The sequence below is a fragment of the Marmota monax genome, unplaced genomic scaffold (genome assembly GCF_021218885.2).
Source record: "Marmota monax isolate L192 unplaced genomic scaffold, Marmota_monax_Labrador192_F-V1.1 WCK01_AAM20220418_F8-fsc00565, whole genome shotgun sequence".
NCBI classification, from domain to species: Eukaryota; Metazoa; Chordata; class Mammalia; order Rodentia; family Sciuridae; genus Marmota; species Marmota monax.
In genome coordinates, this window is record NW_026692096.1 from 166,466 (window position 1) to 177,048 (window position 10,583).

At 48.4% G+C, this 10,583-nt stretch overlaps 1 pseudogene; it reads right to left on the minus strand.

The window, feature by feature from the left end:
- Nucleotides 1–558: 558 nt before the first annotated feature.
- Nucleotides 559–10,380, minus strand: LOC124104064 (transmembrane protein 132B-like; annotated as a pseudogene).
- Between the last annotated feature and the right edge of the window lie 203 nt (nucleotides 10,381–10,583).

Here is a 10,583-nt window from a genome sequence, read left to right on the forward strand (position 1 = left end):
TCAGGAAACTCCACTAAATGACTGGGGTCCTGAGCATGATCACAACTGACCCAACTGCCCTCCCTCCACAGCACTGTCCAACTGCAGATGGCTACACCATGGGTGCCCTTGAGTGAAGATCAGCCAGGTGGGTGTGCTCAAGGCCACTAGATGCAGAGCACACAGCAGGATCATGGACTTGTGTGGCCTCAAGTTGCTCAGCCTGCACCAGCAGGGAGGAAACAGGATGATGATTTCAATGACAGAGAGTGCACCTCACCCAAGCTGCAGGCAGCCACCCATGGGGGCAGCACCCAGGTCTATCCACTGGCCTCTGCTCCAGTCACCAAGAAACTGATAGCCTCCTGGGGATAGTGGCAATGCTTGTAAAAGAATGTCCAGCTGACCTGCATCTTGAGCACAGGCCACATACTGTCACCAAGCCCTTCATTCACAGCCATGAAGTTGTTGGCAGCTCTTCCCCCCAATTCTGCTCTGTCCCCACACTGGGACCTGACCTTGTGAGTGACATCTCAATTAGCCCAACACCTGAGTCATGTTGCCCAATGAAAGACAATGTCACCACTCGTCAAAGAGGGCTGGAGTGCTTTCGGCAAAGTCTCGTTTCCTGATGAGAAATGCTGAGAGTCAAGAACAATGTTCACCATCAGCAACAGGACAACAGACCTCTCCTAACCCGCCTCCTTACACACTATTTCAAGGTGCTAAAATTAAAGTTCAGCCAAAGATACTCTCTGTTGTAAATTCTCAGATGCACCAGCATCACCATCCAAGCAGCCATAGACTCTGACAATGATCATGGCAATGATCAAAGTTCAATACAACTTTATGTACAAACCAGGCACAAGGCTGGATTCAGCCTGTGCTCTGCACTTGCCCAGCCCTGTTCTCCACTCCTGCTCTTGTCCCAGGCCCTGACAGGTAAACACATCTTTCTTCCCAGCAACTCTAGAAACTGGTGCCTTCCCAAGAAGAGAATATGAAGCTCTCTGCTGAATTCCACCCTCCTAAGTGTCAGGAGGCTTTGGCACCAATAAGGAATTGAGGGCTGGAGAAGAAGCATGGGACAAAGAGCAAGGACTTGAGTGAAGATATTTCCCAACTGTGGCCTAAGCTAGGTTGAGCTGGAGAATCTGCAGGAGAGCTCCCAGGGAGAGGGACTGCAAGGATGCCTCATCTCTCCCTGAAACACACACCAGCCACCTCTGTTCCTTAGCAGCTGCTTTCTTACAAAGTCATGCCTCCACCACACCAAAATGTGGATCAATGATGACAGGATCACATAAGTTTCAAAACTTAAATGCCCTGGAACTTGGATTCAAACACAGGGTCCATTCATTCATTCAACAACCATCAACTGTGCCAGGCCCTGCTACGGGTGCCACAGAGACAGGGGTGGATGAAACTGACCAGGATCTCATCTTCCAGGGAGAGAGTCAGTAGATGACTCCAGCAATGGTCAGCAGTGACATCTGTGAGGATCATGAAATAGGAAGACATGGACAGAAATAGAAGAGCAGGGATGGGGCTGAGGGCTGCCTAAACCAGTGTGGTCAGGGAAGGTGCCTCTCTAACAGCCAAGATCAGGAAAGGAACCAACCCAGGGAGAGGCAGGGAACATGTGTTTCAGGGAAAGGGCACATGCTAGGATCTCAAGATGGGGGGAGTAACAGTAGATTAATTAATAAATAGGGTTTTCATCTGCAATTGGCTCAACTCTGGTATCCAACTTGAGTGACAAATGATCCAAAGCAGCCACAGATTTCCCCCAGAACACCAGTGTGTGAGGTCCCGGCAGGAAGTTCAACTCAGTGCAGAATGTCCCTGATCATTTCCAGGACAGAAGAGCATGGAGTGCATGGCCCTCCCACAGTCCCACAGCACCTTCTTTTTATGAACTGGAATATCATCTATGACTCCATCCTCAAGTGTGGTCCCTGGGCCTTAGTTGTGGACAGAGTTTCAGCCAAACACAGGGAAAGAAACCCAGCAGCCTTCTGACCCAAGAAGCAAAACCTCAGGCAGTTTAGTGGACTCTGGGATCCTAAGTTCATCTGGGCAGTTGCCAACAAGATTCTTTGGTCCACCTGCACTTCAAAGCTTGCCAATCCCAGGCCACCTGGGGACTCTCAGAGCAAAGCCAATTGATGAAGGGCTGGAAACTGTGCACACAGAACTCTGTCCCAACACACACCCTACCATACATTTCAATAAAATGTCCCTCAGCACAGCACTTGGTCCTGACATGTGCAAAGATGTGAAAATAAAGGATGAGGGCCCCCCAAGAAACCATTCAACAGTCTCCAAAACTGAAAAGGGATTTACACAGTAGACCTACATAGGTTCCAGAAGGTAGTATGGAAGGCAGGTAAAGGAAATGCAATTTAAGAATATTTTTCTTGTTTAAACAACATGTACCAAGTGCATGGGAGAGAAGAGATGACATTCTGCTTTATGACATTGGAGTAATCAAAGTATTCAAAGAAAACTTCTCTGTACCTCTTTTCCTAAAGCCATAATTGTGCACCATTGCTAGAGGGACGATGCCTACAAGTGTTGTCTGGCTGATAAAGATCTCAGAAATGACTAGCTCGCACATGAAGTCCTTGATTGGGTACACCACTTGCCAGCTGATTTGCTGGGTCCCAGCCAGACCACTGCTGTTGTCAATATATATAAAATATACATATATACCTGATTTTATAAGTCTGTCTATATATGTGTTTGTGAGTGTGTGTGTGTGATTTTAACAAAATCTTTACATAAAATAAGGTATAGATGACTGAATCCCACAAGATGTTCTTGAGAGAAAGACTAAACTTTCCCTGTGTTCTTTCATTTTTTAGTGAACCCTTTAACAGAAGGAGAGGAGAAGCTAACACCAAACGGCGGCGAGGAGGGGCAGCTGCACTGGCTAGTTGCAGAAGTACTGCGTGGCCTGCTGAGGACTGGCCGGCAGCTGCCTCCTTCTTCTCACCTCAGGTGTGAAGTGTCAGCCCACTGGGAGACACACCTGATTCATGCCCCATCATGTGCTGGCTGTCTTTATCAGCACTGTGTTTTGGTTCCAAGGCAAATGGTTAAATATCATCAAAAAGCAACTGGTTTCATCAAATTTATTGACAGGGTGGCCCTCCCCTGTTTCATTAGTGATTGCTTCCATTTGGATCTGGGTGGTCCCCAGAGGTCAGGTGTTGATGGGGTTCCTAGTCTGGTGTTGATGGGGTGGAGAACCTTTGGGGACTTTGCAGAAGGCTCCAGATCATGGGCCAGATCCCTCCTCTTTCTCCTTTGTTCAGGGCAAGAGTGAGTGGACATTTTCTCTACCCCATGCTCCCTGCCACAGGATGCTAACTCACCACAAGCCCCCAAACCTGATCACAGTGTGAATCCTCTAAAACTATACCCCAACAAACCCCTTTTCCCTGCAAGTTGATGTCTCAAGTGTTTGCTCCAGTAATGGAAGCCAGTGAACTGTCACCATGTTGTCTGGACTACAGCAGCAAAGAAAAATCCCAGAAGGGAGCTGGGGATGGATTCCAGATTTCCAAACATGGTTACATTTCCCAGTGCATGTTGGACCAGGGCAACAGCATGGGGAGGGCCTGTCCTCTGCAGAAACCTGGGGTTTGCTTCCTCTCTTCCCTGTGGACAACAGAGCCTCCCTCTGCCCCAACTGCAGTGCTTAGAAGAGGAGGGCTTTGAACAATGGGTTCTGGAGGCTCACCTCCTGAGGTCTAGGTCCAACAGCCAGACAAAGCAGGGAAACATTTGCCCCCACTGGCTAAAGGCACGTGGCTTCCATGCAGAGGGCCATGTCCTCTATCTTGTTCCCTTGGCTTCAGCTTATTTCTTCTGAACCTTTCCAATTTGCTTCTTTTTCTAATCTTTTCTCTTTTGGCAACACAACCCGTTATCTTCTGGTTTCATCTTTATTACTCACATTCCCTCAGGATGAGTATTCATTACAGTATTTTAAATTAAGACCTGCACTGCCCTCCTAGCTGCGTGCACTGGGGTTCCCCACACAACACGTGTAATTCTTATCACAGGATTTCAGGCTGTTTGTACATTATATCCTATTAAAAACTCAGTTCCACTCAAGGTTGTCACAACCCAGGGATCACAGCTTCCTGCCAGATGATGTGCTGAGATATAGTCACACATTCCTGTTAGCAGAAAGCTCCCTCCACAGACCTGCATTTCACACCTCATTTGGTATCACAATGCAACAGAAGGCATAAAAAGAAGCAGCTATTTATTTACATTTTGGAATAGATTCTAGAGGGATACTAGATAAGCATAAATTATCACACCAGAGCCAAAATCCCTGCCCTTCTTTAGCCCTGGGGAGGAGGATGGGGCCAGGACCTGTCAATCACACAGCTCTTTCTCAGTCACTTCTAAGAACTGCAGACTCTGCTCTCAGAAAACAACAGTGACAACCACCTCCAAGAACTTGTGTGGTTCTCTGCATTTGAAACATTACTGTTTGACCAAATATTTCAACAAAATTCCCTCTGCATGGAATCTGGACACCATCACCTACCTAGTGTCCCAGGATACAGGGACAGATGACACCCACAGCATGCTCTGTGGGTATCAGGACCGCTGACACTGTGGTGACTGTCTGGCTCACTCTCACTCAAGTCCCCATCAGAGTCCATGGCCCCCAGATCCCCTCCCACCTTCCATCCCAGACCTTCAGCTGAGGTTGATGGGAACCCCTGACTTCAGGGCTGGCTATGGCAGTTGCTTAGGGGATCACATGATCATAGTTATATCCCCAGGGCCAGAAATGACCAGGACATCTGCTGGGCCTGTCTGGGAAGAAAAGCTTCTATCATAGTGACCACATCAGCAGATGGATGCAGATGTAGTCAGTGTCTCTACCATCCTTCTCCAGGATGGAGAGCACCTGAGAGGAATACAACCATGGGAAGATGGGCACAGGCTCTGAGGAGAAGGTTGGAGCCCCAATCCAACACTCCTGTTGCCCGTCCACCATGAACTCATCCTGCCTGAAGACCTTCATTGTTACAGGACCAAATGGACAAAACCACCTGATAAACTGAGCACCTGAGAGGAACTTTTCCACCAGGAATATGCACAGCAGTGATGTGTGTTATGGTTTGGGTCTGGAAAGTCCCCTAAAGTCTCATGCACATAAAGGCTTAGTCCCCAGTGCAGCAATGTCCAGAGGTGGGGCTCATAGGAAATGACTCCATCCCCAGGTGCTGACCTTCTCAGTGGAATAATGTACAAGATGGATTGAAGATGGGAATGGATTATTAGAAGTGGGACCCCATTGGAGGAAGGTTATCACTTGGGATGTGGCCTGAGAAGGTTCATCTAATCCCCAGCTCCTGGCTTCTCCACTCCCAAGGCCTGGGGCTGAGCAGCTTTCCTCACCACACCCTCCAGCCATGATGTTCTGCCTCACCTCAGGCACAGAGCAATCTATTCGACCAACCATTAACTGAAGCCTCTGAAATTGTCAGACAAAGTAAACCTTCTTTCCTCAGAGCTGTAGGGGTCAGGTATCTTGGTCACAGTAATGAAAAGTTTCATCACACACTGTGCAAAACAGAATAAAGCCACAGCCCTTGACAGACACCAACTCTGAAGAGTACTATCTGCCACTCTCCTCTTTTCATTCCCTGATGGCAGAGACCATCTCCCACTACAAGTCCCAAAATACTACCCAACAGGTACTTCCCAAAAGCAACTGCTTCTTGGGCAAAGGCAGAGATCCCACAGCTTACTGATGAGCTCTGAAGGGAAGACTTCCCTGGAGACTGATTGTAGAAGAAGACACTTAGGACAAGTCCCGGTCCTTTAAACCCCTTAATATTTCTGGGTGAGTTTTCAATGCCTGGAAGAGCTGCAGTCATCTTGTGACCATGAAGAGATAAGGTAGAGGATGGTGGTCAGTTCACTGGCTGGAATGGAGTAGAGGGACAGAAACACAGAGAAGACACATGGTACCACTTTGTCATGGATAACAGGACAAACCAGCTATGAATTGCTTGTGATGTGAGATGACCAAATTCTTTTGTAGCAGCTATCTGTGGGCAGATGATCTATAACTTGCAGCTGAATCCCCTGAGCTAATATTAACAACTCAGGAACTTGGTGTGCTAAAGACTTGGGGTGCTCAGTATTTGGGTATGTTCAGAATTTGGGGATGCTCTGGATTTGGTGTCCCCAGCAGATAGACATAGATTTCCAGAGACATTGTGGTCCCCTGAGGATGCTGGAATGAGTTTGAAGGGAGAGGTGTCCAGATCACCCAGACAGTGGTTCCTAACAGGCTTCTGACCAGCACTCATCTGAACCCTTCTTGCCCCTGAAAGAGCAGGCAGAGGGAAACTCCAGCAGATGCTGCCAGGGTCACCAGGAAGAGGTAGCCACACCATGCCACTCCTGGGACAGGCTGTCCCCACCACCCACACACCCACCAAACTCCTGTGCCTGTGGTCCTCAAAGACTCTAACAGAAGAAAGGAAAGAGAAAAGACTATGACAATGCAGGGTGAAAGAGCAGTTGCCCGAGGGGCTTGTGTGCCCAGATGAGGAACTGGTGCCTTACCCAGGGTGAGGCCTCAGCCGCAATGGTGGCTGCACATCTGTCATGGTCATTAACCTGAATAACCACTGAAGATGCTTTCTCCACACATGGGAGGGGGCAGGGGCTGAGTCTTCAGGCAAGGGATCCTGCCACCCACCAGGTGTCCCAGGTGTCCCGATGCAACATAATCAGAGAGGACCTCTCTCTGCGCACAGCTGAGCACAGCCCACATACTTGAGGCTCAAGCCCCAGCTGGAGAAGAGAGGCTGCCAGCCAGCAGCACCAGGGACCTAGCTTAAGACCAAAGACATGCACCAGTCCCCTGGTGTGCCATCATAACAGTGACTATTTAGGTGGTAAGGAACAATGATCCAAAGCCGGAGCTTCCCTCAGTCTGCCATAAAATGTCCACTTTCCTCTTGCCTCTTATGTCAGTTCTGCTTTTCCCACTACAGTCATCAACCCTTAGTTAAAAACAATAACAACATCAATAATAAAGATGATCTGAAACTAGATATTAAACCCTGCACCATGATAAATGTGAAACTCAGTGGCTCTGGACAATGTTGACCTCATTAGGCCTTTGTGCATGAAGAGCAGAAGGACAAAGCTCTGCCCCATGTGTACTGCACCACAGCCCTTCAGAAGCCGGGCTACTGGGCTGGGAAGAGCATGTCTCCTCAGTGAAGCTGCATTGGTCTAGATGCCACATCCAGCCCTGGGTTCCCACACAGCCCCCAGTCCCTCAACTGCCTTGGGCCTTGGGCCTCTCAGCATTCACCTGCCCTGCATACCTGGTGGCCCACGCAGGCCAGGGTGGTCATCATCTGGGTGCAGCTGTGGCCCACTGCCCAATGGTCTCCATTGCTGGTTCTCAAGGCTGTGATCTTCACACCTGCTGCCACCTTAATTCTGTGAGGTAGGAAACAACATATATAAGAAAACATCTCAGGTTGACTCCGCAGGGCAACACGACCACATAGTGGGCAGTGTGGGCATGCTGTCCTCCCTCCAGGAGACAGGAAGAACACCATGAGTGGCTTTCCTCTGAAAACAAAATGTTCTGTTATTTTTACAAGTGCCTGAAAATCAGAGCCCAAAGCATTGTCCATTTTTACTAATTTTCAGTTTAGACTGATTTTGGACAGGTCACTTCCTGCCACTGGGATTCATTGGGTGTGATGGGTATGTGGGGAAGTAGATGGACTCTGCCCTTCACCTGCAAGTGGGGAAGAGTCACCATGGGATGAGCAAGGCCAGGCGCTGCCACATCAGGGACCCAGAAGGCCACTGCACTGAGCACACAGTGACGGGGAATGCTCAGCAAGGCTCTCCCAGTCTTTCCCATGAACACACAAAAGAAATGCCAAAGGCAGACGAGGCCCATGTGCAGTAGTCAGAGAGTAAACACAGGCATAGGGAGGCCATGCCCAGCACTGTTGAGACCTGGGGAGCCAAGACCCCTCAAGATTAATAATCAGACCACACACGGACCAAGGTGCTGCTGGTTAAAACAAGATGAGCAAAAATGAAGATATAGTAGACAGGGAGAAATGATCTACAGATCATCTGTCTGATAAGGTCTAATATCCAGAATATGCAAAGAGTTCTTTCAAATCAATAACAAAAAGACAAATCTTGCAATTAAAAAATAGGCAAAGGTCTTGACTACACAATTCTCCAAAGAAGACATACAGATGGCCAACAGGTGCATGAGAAGATGCTCAGCATCATCAGTCACTGGGAAATGCAAATCAAGACCACAGTGAGACACCACTCCACACTCACTCACTGGTTAAAATATGACATAAAGGAGGTGGTGAGTTCCTGGAGAGATCAAATCCTCACATGTTGTTGGTGGGGATGTAAAAGGCATAGCTGCTCTGGAAATGGTTTGCCAATTTCTCAAAACCTTAACCTAGAACTACTATAGGACCAATATATGCTTTTCCTCGTGAGGAAACTAGAAAGCAAAAAGGAAAAACAATCTTGGGAGGGTCTCATGAAAATAGATGAGAAACCAGAACAGGAGGGAGTGGCAGCAGGGAGGAGGGAGTGTAAGGGCAGGCACTGGGGAATGAAGTTGACCAAATTGGTTTCTGTACTTGTAGATGCTAGAGATCCCCTAATATGTATAACAATGAATTTCTTATAAAAAGACTACAGGATGCAGAAATCCCACTCCTAGGATTAGACTCCAAAGAATTTAAAACAGAAACTCAGTAAAATACACATACAAACATGTGCACAATAGCACTGTTTGCTTGTTTGTTTGAGTTTTTTGATTTTTTTGTTTTGGTACCAGTGATTGAACCTAGGGGCACTTAGTCACTGAGCCACATCCCCAGCCCTTCTTAAATTTTGTTTAGAGACAGGGGTTGCTAAATTTCTTATGGACTTGCTAAGTTGCTAAGGCTGGCTTTGAACTTGCAATCCTTCTCCCCAGCCTCCCAAGCCCCCTGGATTAAAACTGTGCATCACCACCTGTCAAGTGCTGTTTATAATGTGCACAGGTGGCAAGAACTCAAATGTCCATCAACTTTTGAGGAAAAACTAAAGCATGGTGTATTCATGACATTGGAGTATTACTGAGCTGTACAAATGGCTGAAGAAAGATGTGTGCTTTGCCCATCAAAACACTATTCTATGAAGTGTGGGAAAGTGACCACATTGAGTGGTATAATTCATACAGAAGGTGAGCCATAGAGACAGAAATGCAGATCAGTTGTCTCCAGGGTCTAGGAACAGCAGGGGAATGGGGAGGTACTGCTTAGCTAGTGGGTACCAAATTTCTTTTGGGGGTGATATGCTAAATTGAATCAATGGCTTTGAAATTGTTAATTTTATGTTACATGAATTCTAACTCAAACTTTTATAAAAAATGTGTGGGGTGGGGACAGGTAAATGACCCATCATGATTCCATGTGGCTGAAATTTTTTTAAAAAATTCTAAAAGGATTTGTCAAAATCGTGAACTGGTCTGCCATGTTGCCGCTGGTCAGAGACCTGAAGGGTGGCTGTATCCCCTTCACAGATGAGGTTCAGCAGGACAGAAAGGGTGATGTTCTCATCCAGGCTCAAAAGGGACCTCTACAGGTTGTCCTGGGTCAGGTAGACTACCATGCTGCAGATGCACTCCTGGGCAGAAGGCACCTGTGTGGGGCTGTCCTGGCCCAAGTGGATCTTGTCCTCCCACTTGCCCTCCTCATCTAGGGGATGCTGGACTGCCTCATTGGCCAGGTAGAAGCTGAAGAAGAGCTCCACAGCCATTCCCCCAGTGGGGCCAGGATCTCCTCCTTGGGCTCCAGGTAGAGGTTGGAGCTGAACCACTCATGCAGCAGCTCCAGCTCGGCCATGCACAATCTGGGGCCCCCCACCCTGCAGTCAGCAGCTGGCCACTGCATCCCTGGCCTCAGGAAAGGCAAACATCTTGATGCAGGGAAGATCCTCACCAGGGTCACTGTCATCCCAGACCATGCAAGTAGCATAGAACTGCACTTTGGGTCTGTTGGAGAGGATGGAGCTGTGGAGGATGTGGGACTTCAGCTCCCAGTATAAGGGAAACTTCTCCAAGTTACTGAAGGGTGTGGGCATCAGAAGGAGCTCCATGGAGAACAGGCCATAGCTGGTGCTGACTGAAGGGGGCTCCAGGCTCTGTGGATCAAGGAGGACTCCCCCCAGCTGTAGGCTGGAGTTGCACCTGAGGTCCTGATTGGCCTCCTCAAGGAAGGAGAACACCTCAGCATTGGTGATGTGCAAGGTGGAGGGGAGGAAGGCGGGCAGTGAGGAGAACCTCTGCAGGCCATTCATGGTGACTGGACCCTCAACCTCTGTGAGGAGGACAGCAAACCAAGAGTGAGACCCTGCTATGCTCTGTGAGAAGACAACCCAATGGAGTCCCTGTCTGCCATCCAGTGAGCATCCTTCTGGCCACAGAGAAAGACTTATAATTCCACAAAAATGTGTTCTTCAGGACCATCCCCAAAACCATGTGAAGTGGGAAGGAGCCCAGA